The following is a 15,049-nucleotide window of genomic DNA, read 5'->3' as shown; positions in this document are numbered from 1 at the left end:
TTCCATGCATGTATTTTACAACAAATGCAAAACAACATGATATGCAGTGTGAGCATATCAAAATGCATATGCACATTCATCTAGTTTCTTTGATCTTTCCACCCGTGTTAAAAGAGTATTGATAATAAGAGACAGATTAAAGGGTTAAAATGTTGTATACTGTTTTATGGCATCCCAGCACATCTGAATGTCCTTTATGCTTTATACAAGTCTGGATGACCAGATAATGATCTTAATTTCAAAATCCATGGATTGAAGAAACTTTAGGGGCTAGAATTCTTCAACACTAAGAGCGACCCCAACAGTTCCACTGCATTCAAGTCATCCCCAGTTCTGATGGAGTGGGAAAAGAATGCAGATACAGTGTTGTGAAACATGAAGAAAAGTAACTCTTAGTTTATCCTGCTTTCTTCTAGTGGGGCCAATGGATATAGAATTACATCGGGTCCTACATATTCATGGGTATGTATATTTTATCAATTAGTTTAGGATTCAGCAGAGGTATGCTTTTCCCCTGTGCCACTCACACCACTTTCTTGGTGGCACCAGCAGTAGATTCCACTGATGTATCTCCTTCCCCACCAGTGGAGCAACAAGCCAAACCTTAGCTGCATTCAACACCATCTCAACTAGTGTATCTTAGGAACAGGATTCCCACCACAGAAAGGAATTTTCCATACTATGTACAAATAAAAGTTCTTACATCTTCCCAGATCTAACCCTGAAGAGTGCATTACATGTTCAGCTATTAAACAGTCACAACAGTCACAACTTTAAATGTACTGATCTTATGGTTGGCAGCAATGACCCATAAATTAGCCTAAATGTATTAAAGCACATGTATAAATAAATGTGAAATGTAATACTTGTGGCAAATGCTTATGAAAGGACAGGAACAGAAATAAAAGTTTCGTAGGATGCCATAAATAACATACAGTTAACAAGAATACTTCAGCAGACTTAGTGCCAGACAAGAATTTATTATTTCCTGTTACAAAACCTAGCCAGCAGTAACTTTAAAGTAATATTTCATACACTACTTTTTATTCCTTCTTCATTTCTTCTTCATATGAAGGACTGGCAAAAAGGGGCAATGATTGCAGTAACATGTTAGTATCAACTAGCTCCATTAGGAGCTTTGTGGGCTGCTTTCACTTAATCAGGTTAAGCACTCTTGGTTTTGGAATATATTGGTTGGAATAATACCCCAATAAATATCCATAGGAGAGCTAGCATGGAGTAATGGTTTGAGCATTGGACTACATTTCTGGAGACCAAGGTACAAATCCCCACTCAACCATGGAAACCCACTGGGTGACCATGGGCAAATCTCTCAGCCTCAGAGGGTGACAAAGACAACCCCCCTCTGAACAGGTCTTATCAGTGGCCAGGAGTATATTCTCAAGGGACAGGTGCAGTTGATGCACTAGTTCCTTGAGGCTAGCATATGCACTCCTGCTCACAGCTGAAACCTAGACATCCAGGAAAAGAAATTCCAGTTAAACATTTGGAAGACCTTCCTGATGATAAGAGCTGCCCAACAGTGGAATTCATCAAGATCCTGATCAGTTCAGGAATATGCCGAAGATGCAAATCTGAGATTTTAGAGTAAGTGCACCCCTATCCAACACAAGCTGAATCCCTATTCCCTGTTCTGCCTTACAATTGAACAGGAGCACCTCTGTTTTTTCTGGATTAAGTTTCAATTTTTTCACCCTCATCTAGTCCTGGTTTAATACAGAAAGAGCTTCCTTGAAAATGGATAGAAAGGAGAACCACAAAACTGCACCCCAAAACTCCAGATGACATCTCCCAGCGGTTTTATGTAAATGTTAAAGAGCATGGGGGACTGAACCAAGTTCTGAGAGATACAACAGGCTAGTGGCCAGGGTATCCAACAGATATCCCTCAGCATCACTTTCTGAATCTGCCTCTGAAAAAGACTGAGCCACTGTTAAACAGTGCCCCTGAGCCCCATCCCAGAGTGGTAACCAGAGAGGTATGTCTGATGATACTGAAAATTCCTGAGATGTCCACCAGGATCAACAAGGACACATTTTCCCTGTCTACTTCCCTGCATAGGTCATCTACCAAGATGACCAATGCCATCTCTGTCCCACCACCATCCTGAAGCCAAACTGAAATGAATCTAGAAAAACCTCTAGGTTAGAACCTTGTATTAAAAAAAGAGGAACATTCAAAACTAAACTCGTCTCAGTTGTTCAATCTTATTTTAGACCTACTAGAAACAACCAAAAAACTGGTGCTTCATAAACTCTATGAAGTCATTGCATCCCTTTGACATGTGACCAAATTTCTCATATAGCAAAATAAAATTACAATATTCTTTTCTAGATAACTTCCCTTGCTGCCGCTTCATTTAACTCCTAATGTTAGTTCCCAATGTTATGTTGAATAACAAGTTAGTTTGAGAACATTTACTACTTACTCACACTAGTCTCATTCTCATTTCTATCATTAACATGTTAAGAACAGTTAATCCAGCCATATACATGTGCTACAAATTCATGGCTGGTTTAGTAGCCTTTATTGCAAGGAACCAGAAATTGACTAGAACATGTTGTTACAAGTACTCAGTTGAATACTTCTGTAGGCAGGTATCATAGCCAGCATTAAATTGTTGGCACATAATATGTCAATGTCCAAGGTTTCATTTTGCTTCCAATTTTAACTAGAAATTCTCAGTTTCAGTTTATCCATACACACACATCCCCTGGAAGGTAAAAGCCTAATACCTTAATACTGCTAGAGAATTGCCCTTTCAGGAAAATATCCACTATCATTAAACAAACACAAACACACACAATTAACATTGACAAAACAAAAGAGCTAGGCCCCTCATTCAAAACTGACCAGGCTAGCCAAATTCACAGCAATATTATTGCCTGTCCCATGGCTATATGCGTAGTATATGTACATGTCTCTAGGCAATGCACAAATTGTTTAAAAATTCATTCAAGGTATTTTTCAATACCTTTCCTTTCATAACCAAAAATGACAGAAAATCCATTTTCAGGAATATGAAAGAAAATCCTTTCGAACAAGGAGCAACATTCTTCTCATCTGTTTCATTTCATCCCAGTGCCCAAGGACAAAGATTTAAATTGCAAAGCCATGAAGTATGCTTTTTGCAGTCATGTAATGATCTGATGGTATTTGACAAAATTGATCATGGCAAACAAGGGAGGCGCACCAGCCAAATCCCAAGCTAAAGATGCAAACAGTTTTATATCCTAACATTTTTGAGCACTTAAAGCTGTTTTTCAGTGAATGAACTAAAGAAAATACAAAGTATAATAAACAGAATGTAATTCTTTCTTGTCAGTGAAGTGGAATGGCCCCGTAACTTTTTACTGACAGGAAACTGCCATTAATAAAAAGTTACAGGGCCATTACACTTCACTGACTGGAGAAGGTGGGGATTAGAACCACGCCATGGGACGTCGTCTGATAATCCCACAATCGTGCAATAAGAACAGGAGCATTCCGCTTCTCTCCCGTCTTTTTTCATAATCTGATAATCTCCACAAGAAAGGTTTAGTTGAAATCCAAAAACCTGTCTCATTTTCTTTCTGTTCTTAGAATGTCCTTGTAGCAGCACCCATGAAATTCATAACTGGGACATTGCAGCTTTCAGACTCCCAAGCAATATGGCAACCTATTCCAAGATAGAACCACTTCAGAACACAGCTGGAAGACAGTGGGCCCTTCCATCCACATGGGTTTGGTTCCCTGCATAGTGTGGATGGGAAAAACTGTAGGAGCTCAAGATCATATTAAGCAATGGGCAACCAAGTGTGCATGCCCGTGTCAGCACGCCCATAGGCATGCACTGTCATTGGCTAAAATCAGGCAAGGTGATCAGCAGGTGCTCCAATCTGCAGATGACTAGCTTAGTGATACGGCAGTATGACTGAATGATCCCTTCAAATAGTGATTCTCAAACTTTGAATCTCCAGATACTCTGGACCTGAACACCTGGACCATTGCCTATGATTGCTTGACCTCTAGGAATTTAAGTCAAATCATCTGGAGGACCAAAGAATGAAAAGTACTGTCTTCAATGGTCCTCCTCACTAGCCTGAAAGAAGCCCCTGAATCCCTCTAGCATATGTGCAGGGAATGCTGGCATGACATCTTTTACTGAATATGTAAATGCAAATCCAGAAATAAAAGGTTATCCATGCTTCACTGCATATCTCTACAAAATTGCAGTTGGACAAACAGGAATGGACTGAATATAAGTTCTTTAAAAAAAAAAGACAGCAAACCCAAGTTATAGAAGCATTTATAAAGAAAATAAGGTTCTGCTTTCATCTCTAGCTGCTGGCAAATAGAAGCAAGAGTTTTCCTGAATTTAACAAATGAAAAGACTTCTCCACTTGATCGTAACAAAAAAGGAATTTCACCATACTGTTTTAAACAGATATCTCAGTGGACCAATATATAGTTCTTAAGATGATGTCATAACATTTTATCGTACGATAGATAGATATAATAGAACAATTTGTGCATCGGACTACATCCTGAAGCCACCCCATATCGCTACCATATTTCAGTTTATCATAGTTTACAAACAATATGTGGAAATTAGATGCAGAACTGCAACTGTGATACTTACTACAAATTTACCACATAAGGATGGGGAACCTTTTTGAGTAGAGGGCTGCATTCACACATAGACAAGCACTTGAGGAATGCATTCCTGCAGTGAATAAGGCTTCAGACAAAAGTTGGCAGTGCATACACACAAGCATTATCTCCTCCTCTTTCTCATGCCTGCAGAGTCCCACTGCACAGCTAATGATGGAGTATTGGCAAGGGGATTATTAAACCTCACCCTCCTTGGTCCCCGTCCCCCCTTTGGTGTGTGCTCTCTCTCACACATGCACACAGACACAGCTATTTACTAAAAACCCACTTCAGCAATAGTGGAAAATGGGTTCAATAATTCAATTTTTCCTGCTTCTCAATAATTTTCTAACCATAAGGGAAGTGGGGAGATTATGGGGCAGTACCTAAAAAGAAAAAGCACAACAGATGGGGGAGCCATATGGGCCACCTAGGGGCCAAGGGTCCTCTCCCTGGTTTAGCACATCTTTATAATTATCCCTCTTAATTCTACTACAATACTTCCTGAATATTGCCCCTGGAGATCCACTTTAAGTACAAGCTGTAAAAACAAAGATCAAGACTGTATGTCATAAATGCAGTAGATGCCTGAGTTATGACAGCCTTCTTGTGGTTTCCTGAACACTGACGCTATAATATATAAGACCCGAGCTGGCAATAAAACTCGTATATATTCAATATCAGAATAAGATTAAAGCAAAATAACTTGAATTCAGATTAAACACCATCAGGAAAATGACACTCCATCTCATTTCATAAGAACTGTAAAGCAATTAAATAAGAATGGGGGAAATCTTGTTCAGAATTACTTTTCAGTGCACTCTCTCTCTCTCTCTCTCTCTCTCTCATTCATTCCTTCATTTTCATTCTCACTTGCCCTCACAAACACATACATACACACACAAACACAGAGACACAGAGCGAGAGAGAATAGAGCATACGATGTGATATTGAAAAACTGGAGTACATCCAGAGGAGGGCAACTAACATGGTGAAAGGTCTGGAAGCCATGAGAAACAGTTTAGGGAGTTAGGTATGTTTAGCCTGGAGAAGAGAAGGTTAAGAAGGGACTTGTTAGCCATGTTTAGGTATTTGAAAGTATGTCAAATTGAGGATGGAGCAAGCTTGTTTTCTGCTGCTCCAGAGACTAGGACATGGAGCAATGGATTCAAACTACAGGAAATTAAATTCCACTTAAACATTAGGAAAACTTCCTGACAGTAAGAACTGTTCCAATAGTGGAATATGTGGTCTTGGAATGTGGTGAAGTCTCCTTAAACGTAGGCTGGATGGCCATCTGTCAGCAATGCTTTGATTATATTCCTGCATGGCAGGGGGTGGTGACATCACTGGGGCATCTGGGGGGGGTGTACCAGGTGATACCTTAAAGAGGAGTTAAAACCACTACTCCCCAAACATCTGCCTTTTGGCAGAAATGGGCTGTGGTGTTTGCCTGCATCTCTTTAAAATGCTGAAGAGATATCTTTGCGGCAAGGTTCAGTGGGAGTAGAGGGGAAAGTTTCAAAAAATCAAATGTTAAATGGGGTTTTTTAATTAAAAATATTTTTTAAAAAAATCTTTTATAAAAATCTTTAAAAACGTCACATCTTATCAAATTTTCACTTTAACCACATGAAACTATGTACATGTAAATATATTTAGGCTGTGTATATGATATTGTAATTTAAAGGTATACTTTTTATTTTGCTAGTTATTTAAGTCACAATTTACATTCAGTGATATGTGAGAATTACGATTTATGAGTAACATTAGTACAAACACCATTACTAAGGATTCTGTATGGTGTGATATGCGACAAGGTCAATGGGAGGATGACACCATGAGTTACCGCACCAGGTGACGCCAACCCTAGTGACTCTATTGGCAGGGGTTGGAACGGATGGCCCTTGGGGTCTCTTTCTACTCTATGATTATATGTATATAGGCAATCCCAATTTAAATCCTTGACTTTCTGTTACCAAAGATATGAAAGATCCATGTGGCTCTCTAGAAAAACACCGCCAGTGCCAATAGTCAACACTAGGTTAGATGGAATAATGGTATGATATGCTATAAAATAGCTTTATAAATTCATAGTAGTTTTTCCCCTTAAATATTCATCTCTGCTCTCACAGCTTGACTATTCACCAAGCCTTAAGAAAATCTACATATATTTGTTAGATTTTAAAAACATTTTCTGATGTTATACAGTACAAGTACAGATTTAATTCTGAATTTTAAAAAATACAATAGAGGGATTAGAGAAAGGAATTAATTGTTCATCATACGGCATAGGGGACTGGAGCCTGAGCTGAAGCCAGTATAGAATTTAATACATCTCCTCAAAAACAACAGGAACATTTAGATCATAATACATCATCAAGCCATAATGCCCTATTAATATCTTCTAGACTGAGTTTGTTTTCTCCTACAATACTCTTGTTACATTTCATTCTGAATTTGAATGTGTGTCATCACACACTGTATATGAAATACACAAAACACAAATGAAAGCAAGGGGAATCATGGGATTTCCAACTTTAACAAGCTACTTTTCAGGTCATAAATGTAGGAACTAGATTGAACTCATATTATACAGTGTCCAGGGCCAAGAATTAATAATTAGGCAATTTACATTAGTTAGTCAGAGATTCTCTGATGTCTGTCTTTAACGTTTAGAAAGCCATGGTTTCTTTATAGAAATCTATTCTGGATTATAACCAGAGACTTAAAATAATCAATTGATACAGCTTGGCTAGACATGATGATATCTATGTAACTTAAAGCACATCAATATTCTACATAATTTATTAAGAAACATGTTTTTGCTTATTTGTACTCACATCTACTTTGCCATACTCAAATTCTAACTCTCACAGGATCGCCTGTGTATAGGGCCTCAGAATATTGTCTTTTTTTATTCTAACACATTATGGACAATGTGGTGGCTGTTCTACAACAGCCATTTTGGCCTACAACTCCGTTCATGCACAGAAATAATGTGAACTGTAGTCAAATATATCTGGTAAACATCAAATTGAGGACAAGCTATTTATAATTGCCCAGATGTTATCAGACCAAAACTCCCATCATCCTCCAGCACTGGTCCTGCTGGCAAGATCCTATGAGATTAAGAGCTCAACAATATCTAGAGGTTTCTAGGTTGCAGTTCCAAAAGCCCATCACCACTGGCAACAGAGTTGGTGAAACTTGTCAAACACTCCCAAAGGGCTATAGATTTCCATCCTGGTCTACAGCTATATAGATTGCATTGCCTGTAACATTACAATATTACATTAAAATCCATAGCAGAATGTCCAGAGTCTATCCTATATTGTTCCCCCCCCCCCAAAAAAAAAATCCCATGGAGGTTGCTTGCATTCAGGACCACACTTTGTCCACCATGAGCTAAAAAATGAATGCAAATACATTTGAACGCATCTTTTGTACGCAATTTCTACCACTGACCACTTAGAGTCTACCACTGACCACTTAGAATCTAAGAGGTCAGTGGTAGAAATTGTGTACAAAACAGGCAGGCAAATGGAGCCTCAGTCATAGTGGGAGAATACAGGGGAAAGGCAACAAGGAGGCTATATTTAAACTGTTGTAAACTATTGTGTGGGCAAGAATTAAAAAATCTCCATCGTAAACACTTTATTAGTGATATTTTAAAATTTTAGTCAAAAACGAACCCCCAAAAAATTAGGTCGACTTAACCACAGGTCAATGTAAGTAATGTCATTTCTTCTCTACCTAAAGAACAAGTGCCTTATGCCGTTACTTACGGAGATAAAATGAACCATATTTAACCCTAATCTGTAGTGAACCATATTCCAGTGTCTCAATCCATTTATTATTATTCTGTTTTCTGCCTTTTCCAGTCTTGTGCATTCCAGGAGAGCTTAGCCTGCAACATCCAAAGCCATGTTGAGAGGAGATGTATCCATAAGGCACAGGATTGGGAAAGAGTGTACAGTGGGTCATTGCTAGCCAATAGTGTTTGGTTCCATGACCCCCCATGGATACCAAAATCCATAGCTGCTCAAGTCCCATTATATACAATGGTAAATACTGTCCCTTATGGCAAAATCAAGGTTTGCTTTTTTGGAATTTAGGGTTTTTGTTCCCAAGCCACGAATGACTGAATCCATGGATGTATAATTTGTGGGTATGGAGAGCCAACTGTATTATGATACTAATTTGACACTGAGGAATCTGCTAACATTTGAAGGACATGGAAATACTATTTATTTGGAATAAGCTCCCTGTAATGCAGCAACAAAGCCCCAACAATGAAGATGTTTAAAGAGTAGGTTCAGAATTCCCAAATACTTAAAAGACAGCTTGGCTTTTTATAGCCTCATGGTTAAAGGTTATTCTTGATTTAAATGAATTTAGACACAGATATATCTCATAGCCTTGAGTATTCCATAGGGGTGGTCTAAATGACTGCAAGTATGGTCTGATGTCTTGTTGGATTTAGCTTGATTTCTGCTGTTTTTCATTCTTAGTCCAGTTATGGATAACATTAAATCACTGCAGGCTAAAAGTAATGTATAACTTCTTTGAAACATGCTGAAATTCAGTACCAGCTGGTGCCTTCAAAAATTAAGCCTGGAGACTGGTGAATAACTGGGTTTCTGCAAAAGTCCCATGTGGTTGCTTGGTTTTGCACTCTTGACATTATAGTGTCTATAGGCATATTTCCACTTGTATTGTTTACATCCACGATGTGGTATACCAGTTTCTGTTGTAGGGGGTCTTATGTTCCATTTGCAGCTCTTATACCTTGATTATATTTTGTACTTGTGTGTTTATTCCTTTTAATGTATATACTTGTGTATGTCGAGAAAGTTATGTCAAAAAATTGATCTACAAGACCTAGGTCAACTGGTCAATAAGGTACTTTGACCTGAGTTTCTCTCCAGCTGGGCTGCATCCAGGGTCAGCCCAGTTGGGAAGATGCTGAGGAGGGTGACCAATCACCCTGCAGCCTTTTCATAGCTGGGATCCCTCCTTGGGAGAAAGCCCAGCTGGGAAGATGCTGGGGAGGGCAACCGATCGACTTATCCCTTGACTTATCAACAGGTTGTATAAAAATCCAGACTTTTGGCCCTAAAAGGTGACCTCGGCTTATACATGAGTTTGACTTATAGTCACTTATATGTAACTTTGCAGCTTGCATGTACTTAGAAATCTGTATGGTTAGCAGCATTTTAGATAATTTATTCAAATATAAAGATTGTTAAAATTAAAGTGTCTCAGGCTTAGGAATATAATTTTTCTTATCTTTAGTAAGGAAGTGTGCCTTGATGCATTTAGATATCCTTGTGAACAAAATGATCAATTACTCTTTTGACAGATAACCCCATCTTTTGCACAGACAGAAATTTTGCCTCCCCCAAAGTCCTAAAATGTGAAAAATCTTCAGGAAATATCATAATCTTACACAGCATGAATACATTTGCAATTCTTCATTCTTGCATGTGAGAAAAAGTAAGTAAAGATTTAAAGATTGATCTTTCTTCTTAGTATTGTTGCTTGTATTACAGTATGTTGGCAACGAGTTATATTTTGCAGTAAGAGGTTATTTATTTATTTATTTATTTAGAGTATTTATACCCCACTCTTTAGTCACATAGGCTCTCAGAGCTGCTTACAATTATTTGTTTTAATTAGACAGTTCCCTGCCCTCAGGCTAACAATCTAAAAAGACATGACACAAAAGGAGAAGGGAATGGTGGTGGGGAAGGTTACCTTTTTGCCTTAAAAGTACAGGCCATAATTCACTACTTTTTAGTGTAATGTAATGTGGGCTTTTTGTTGCTTGTTATTTTACTTGTTATTACTGGTTATATGTTACTGGTTGTATTTTGACTCAGTCTGAACAATGGGAGAAGGAGAAAGGGTCACACAGGCCTCAAGCAGAGAAGGCAAAAGGAGTGGCCTCCTGCCCTGATTGCTGTGGGACTATGGCGACCACATGCACCTGGCCCTGTTTTGGGCCACTGCCGCAATCCTGAACTGGGCCACTGAAAAGGAGCAGATTTTTTATGCTCCTTTTTGGCCCGGCTCTTCTGGGTTGGGGCAGACTTGGCACAGCTTCTGGCTCTGTTCAGAACATGCATTGTGTGAACACCACGCTCCCAATCAGTCTGATAGTGGTTCTTTTGATCCATCTATTTAAGGCCATAGATATCTAACCAGGTGGGGGAAACATGCTAATCTTTGAATTGGTAGCTCATTTAGCTATCTTTGCTGGTGGGATGGGCACGTGGGAGCAATAAAGCTGCCTGTACATAATAAGCCAGGATTCTTGACAATTCTGGGTTATCATTGTGTATGACCAATGTGTGTGCCTAGTTTTTCTATGTTTAGGGCATCATATGTGGCTTTGGAGTTTTTGAAAAAGTTATAGAAATACTGTATATATTTGACTATAAGTCAATATCATGTTTGAACCAAGGGCAGGTTTTGAGGCCAAAATTATGGATTTTGATATGATCTGTGGACAGGTCGAGGTTAAAACCAATGCCAAAGAACTTTTAAAATTCTAGTGGTATAACTGTTTGTGCTCATCCTAAAGGCTGGATGGATCAGGAGGAAACTACAGTAAATTGTGGCTGTGAATTTGTTGGGGAGCTGACCAGGCACAGGCAAGGCTAAGAAAGCACACATATGTCGAAAAGCATGAAAAGGCAAAGCAAAGAAAATGGTGATTACGGCTGCATCTGCATTGAGGAAATAATCCTGTTTGGCATCTTTAACTGCCATTGCTCAATACTGTAGAATTCTGGGAATTCTAGTTTGTTGTGGCACCAGAGCTCTCTGACAGAGAAGGCTAAATGTCTCACAAAACTACTAATCCCATAGTTCCATAGCACTGAGTCATGTCAGTTAAAATGGAATCAAACTGGATTACTTCTGCAGTGTGGATGAAGTCTATGGTGTGGTACAGACCACCCCTGTTCACGACAGATTGGGGCCAGGGCAACCTCACCGGCAGCCCCTGCGGCCCCCAACCCCAAAATGCCGCTTCTCTTTGGCCTGGAAAAGGGGTGCCCTGGTGCCTTAGGAGCCCAGGGTATTCCAGTGGGGCTGGTGCTACAAAGGAGAAAGGGGCGGCCCATTTCCCCTCTGCATCATTGGTGTGGTATCAGTTAAACTGATACCATTTTAACAGACATGATCTCCGTTTCAGAGTTCCTTTCAGCGCCACCGCCAGGCCGCCATAAGTTGCCTGGGGCAATGCGGAGATGTCACGCCCGTACACGGTGTTTGGATGTAGCGTGGGCGTGACATCACAATGGTGGCACCTGTATGGGTGGGATGCTGCCATTATAGCGCCGCCACGCCGTGCTAGACCAAAAGGGCCGTCTGTACCGTGCCTATGTTAGCAGTGATTATAGCCTTAAACTTTAATATGATATCTTTGCCAGAAAAGCTGACAAACATACACAAATGTTTTCATCTAATCCTTCAAAACCCAGTTCCTTCAGTGCTCCTTTGAGAGGAAGTGCCAAAGAGCTGCTACTACCACCATTTTCCTAAAAAAATTCTAAAAACTCAGAAGTGGCACAGTGACAGAGAGAATAGAAGGGACTGGCGCTACTTTTAGTGCTCCCAGGATGGACTAAACTCACTTTTCACCACTCTAATCAGAGAAGGGGACGTATTCTTTTTAGATAAGAGTTAAAATGAGTTCCAGTAGCTACAATTAAAAAATATAGCCATGGCTATACTACAGTGATCTAAACTTTTGGTCTTCCTCTTCCACACTTCACATTTCAAGGCAGTGGCATCCCACACTGGGGTGTCACCCAGTGCAAGGGGCGGGAATTTGGGTGGGGCTTTGGTATGGAGCCAAAAGGATGTGCACCCAAATCCCTGTCCCGTGTGCTTTACTCATAAGTAAAGCCGCATGGGGCAGGTCTAGGGGATGCACCACACCCGTTCCCTCCCTGTCTCACATGGCTTCACTCAGAAGTAAAGCCACGTGGGGCAGGGATAGGGAGGGTGCAGTGGCATGCATCAGGGAGGTGGGGGTGTGGGGGTGCCCACCAGCTTTCACCCCCTTGTGGGGTGTCACCCAGTGCAGTCTGCACCCCCTGCACGCCCCCTAGTTATGTCACTGTTTCAAGGCTGTATACATGGAGGTTATCCATCTTACTCTCACATCTGCTTTGTTCTGCAGTGTAGGTCTCAGGCCATCCTGTCAAATTCAGACCTTAAAGAAAAATTGAATCCATGCATCTCTGATCTGGTATCCTCATTTTAGCAACTATGCCATGAAAGATGGAGAGGAGTTTCTGAGATCACATGCCTTTTGAGCAAATAAATGACTTGTGTAATAGAGCAAATCAAATTAGCATCATAGTATACTCTTTCCTGATCTTGCATGTGATTCAGAATTAGCTATCTTTTCTTCCCACTTCTCAAGCTGCCTTGAATCCAATTTTGGGGAAAAGGGAGGATACAGATCCAGTAAATAAATAAATATTTATTTATTTATTTTTTTTTTTTTTTGCATAATTCTCTGCACTGCAGTCCCACACATCAACCACTGCTCACAGTTGCACTTTTGACATTTAAGTTGTACCAAGCTTTGAGGCTACTTATAGAACACACACACACAGTTCATTCTTATTTTTCACTGGAACAATTTATGTTGCAGAGAAGTGTGCATGGTTTAGAACTTCAAAAAAAAAAAAAAAGAAAAGAAAAGAAAAGCTCTGACAAACACCAAAAACTTGTGCACTATTCCCAAAAGAGGCTGGCCCAGTAAAAAGCATCATTTAGCCTACTTTAACTTCCTTTGAGACCAGCTTACTAACTGCCATCAAAGCAAAGTCTCCACACACTAAATCAAAGACTTGTGCAGATGAATCAGACTTCTCTTAGGACAGAACACACGTCTTGTATTTCTTGCGCAAAAGACAATTACTCCTGCTGTTCAGTTATGCCAGGATTTGGCTTTTTTTACAATCTGAGACAGGTAATGAATTATTGTACTGTGGAGTCATTTACACTTTAAAGACCTTCTCAAATTGCTATGGTAAAATAGCAGTGGTAAAGTCATCTTTGTTTTCATGTCAGAACAATGCTGCACACACCTGCTTGACCTGGTCATCACTTGCACATCTCAAATTGTGAGAGCATACAAAGTTTACCATATCCCTTTCCGGTTCTTTATATTTCTAAAAGAGCAGAAAGCTCAACATTTATTAACAAGATCGGATTGCTTTTTTTAAAACATCTCTACCATTTCAAATCTACAAAGTATTTAATCCCCTGTAATTTAAGCAGATTGCACTATGCTTTCACAGGTTAGGGTCAGAGTCAGCAATTTGCAATTGATTTGCAGAGGGGGGAGCACTCAGTTATTAAGTCTTAACTGAGTAATTTGCAGCTTATTTCACCTCAGCTAATTAAAATGTAATCACTATTGTTTGGCAATGTGCATTCTGTCAGCAGTTTTTACTTGGGAAGAAATCATGCCAAGAAAGAACACACATAAAAAGGCCTTTCACTAGAAAGTGGCTGGTGCAAATTGCCTCCTTTAGCCAGTGAAACTGTAAAACAAAAAGAGTTACAACCAAATGACAACAGGTTTTTAAAAAAAAATCCAAACGAATCCCCTTTCAAGACAATTAATTAGCTTTAATGATTTCCTGGTTTTATTATATCTTCTGAAGAGAATAAATGTTCATAAGAGATGGTTTTTAATAATATTGCAGCACAGCTGAACAGAGTTCTAACTCATCACTAGAATGGAGTTGCAATAGCAGTATTTTTATTTATCTGGCTCTGTACACATCATCCACACTACCTTCTTCAAACAGCAATGTGCATTTTGGTATCCTTTCTTTCCTTGTAGTTCATTTGCATTGACTAGAAATAATAATTTGACTTTAAAAACCTACACCTAATTCTTGTCCCAGAGAAAATAGACCCACCAAATCCACTCCTGAATGATAAATGTATGGAGATATCATTCATTCAGTGGGTCTACTTAAATTCAGGGATTCAGCTGGATTAATGCCAAAGAAGTCATAGACAAAAAAAAAAAGCACCTTGCAATAAACACTTTGTGAAGTTCAGCTGCTCTGTAAGATAACAAGGTAGGATGCCAATCTTGGTGTTGATGTGCCTTTATCTAGTTTCCAACTTATCCCAAGGCAAGCCTATCAAAGGGTTTTCTTGACAAGATTTGTTCAGAGGGGAGTTGACCATACCTTCATGTGAGGCTGAGAGAGTATGACTTCCTCAAGGTCACCCAGTGGGTTTCTATGCAGTGGGTTTCACATCTCCAGTTTGTTTCCATAACAAACTTTTCTAGAACTGTTAATACTTAGATCCATTTTTAAAAGGAAGTGGAGAAATTGTTTTTATC

General features: G+C 39.4%; 1 protein-coding gene across 1 annotated transcript in view; it reads right to left on the bottom strand.

Annotated features, from left to right (window-relative positions):
- Window positions 1-15,049, bottom strand: part of ANOS1 (anosmin 1) — a 121,299-nt gene that overhangs the window by 100,791 nt on the left and 5,459 nt on the right. The window lies entirely within an intron of this gene.

Source organism: Sceloporus undulatus, chromosome 3 (genome assembly GCF_019175285.1).
Source record: "Sceloporus undulatus isolate JIND9_A2432 ecotype Alabama chromosome 3, SceUnd_v1.1, whole genome shotgun sequence".
NCBI lineage: Eukaryota > Metazoa > Chordata > Lepidosauria > Squamata > Phrynosomatidae > Sceloporus > Sceloporus undulatus.
The sequence above is the reverse complement of the archived record's forward strand: the minus strand, read 5'-3'. Positions and strand labels throughout refer to the sequence as shown.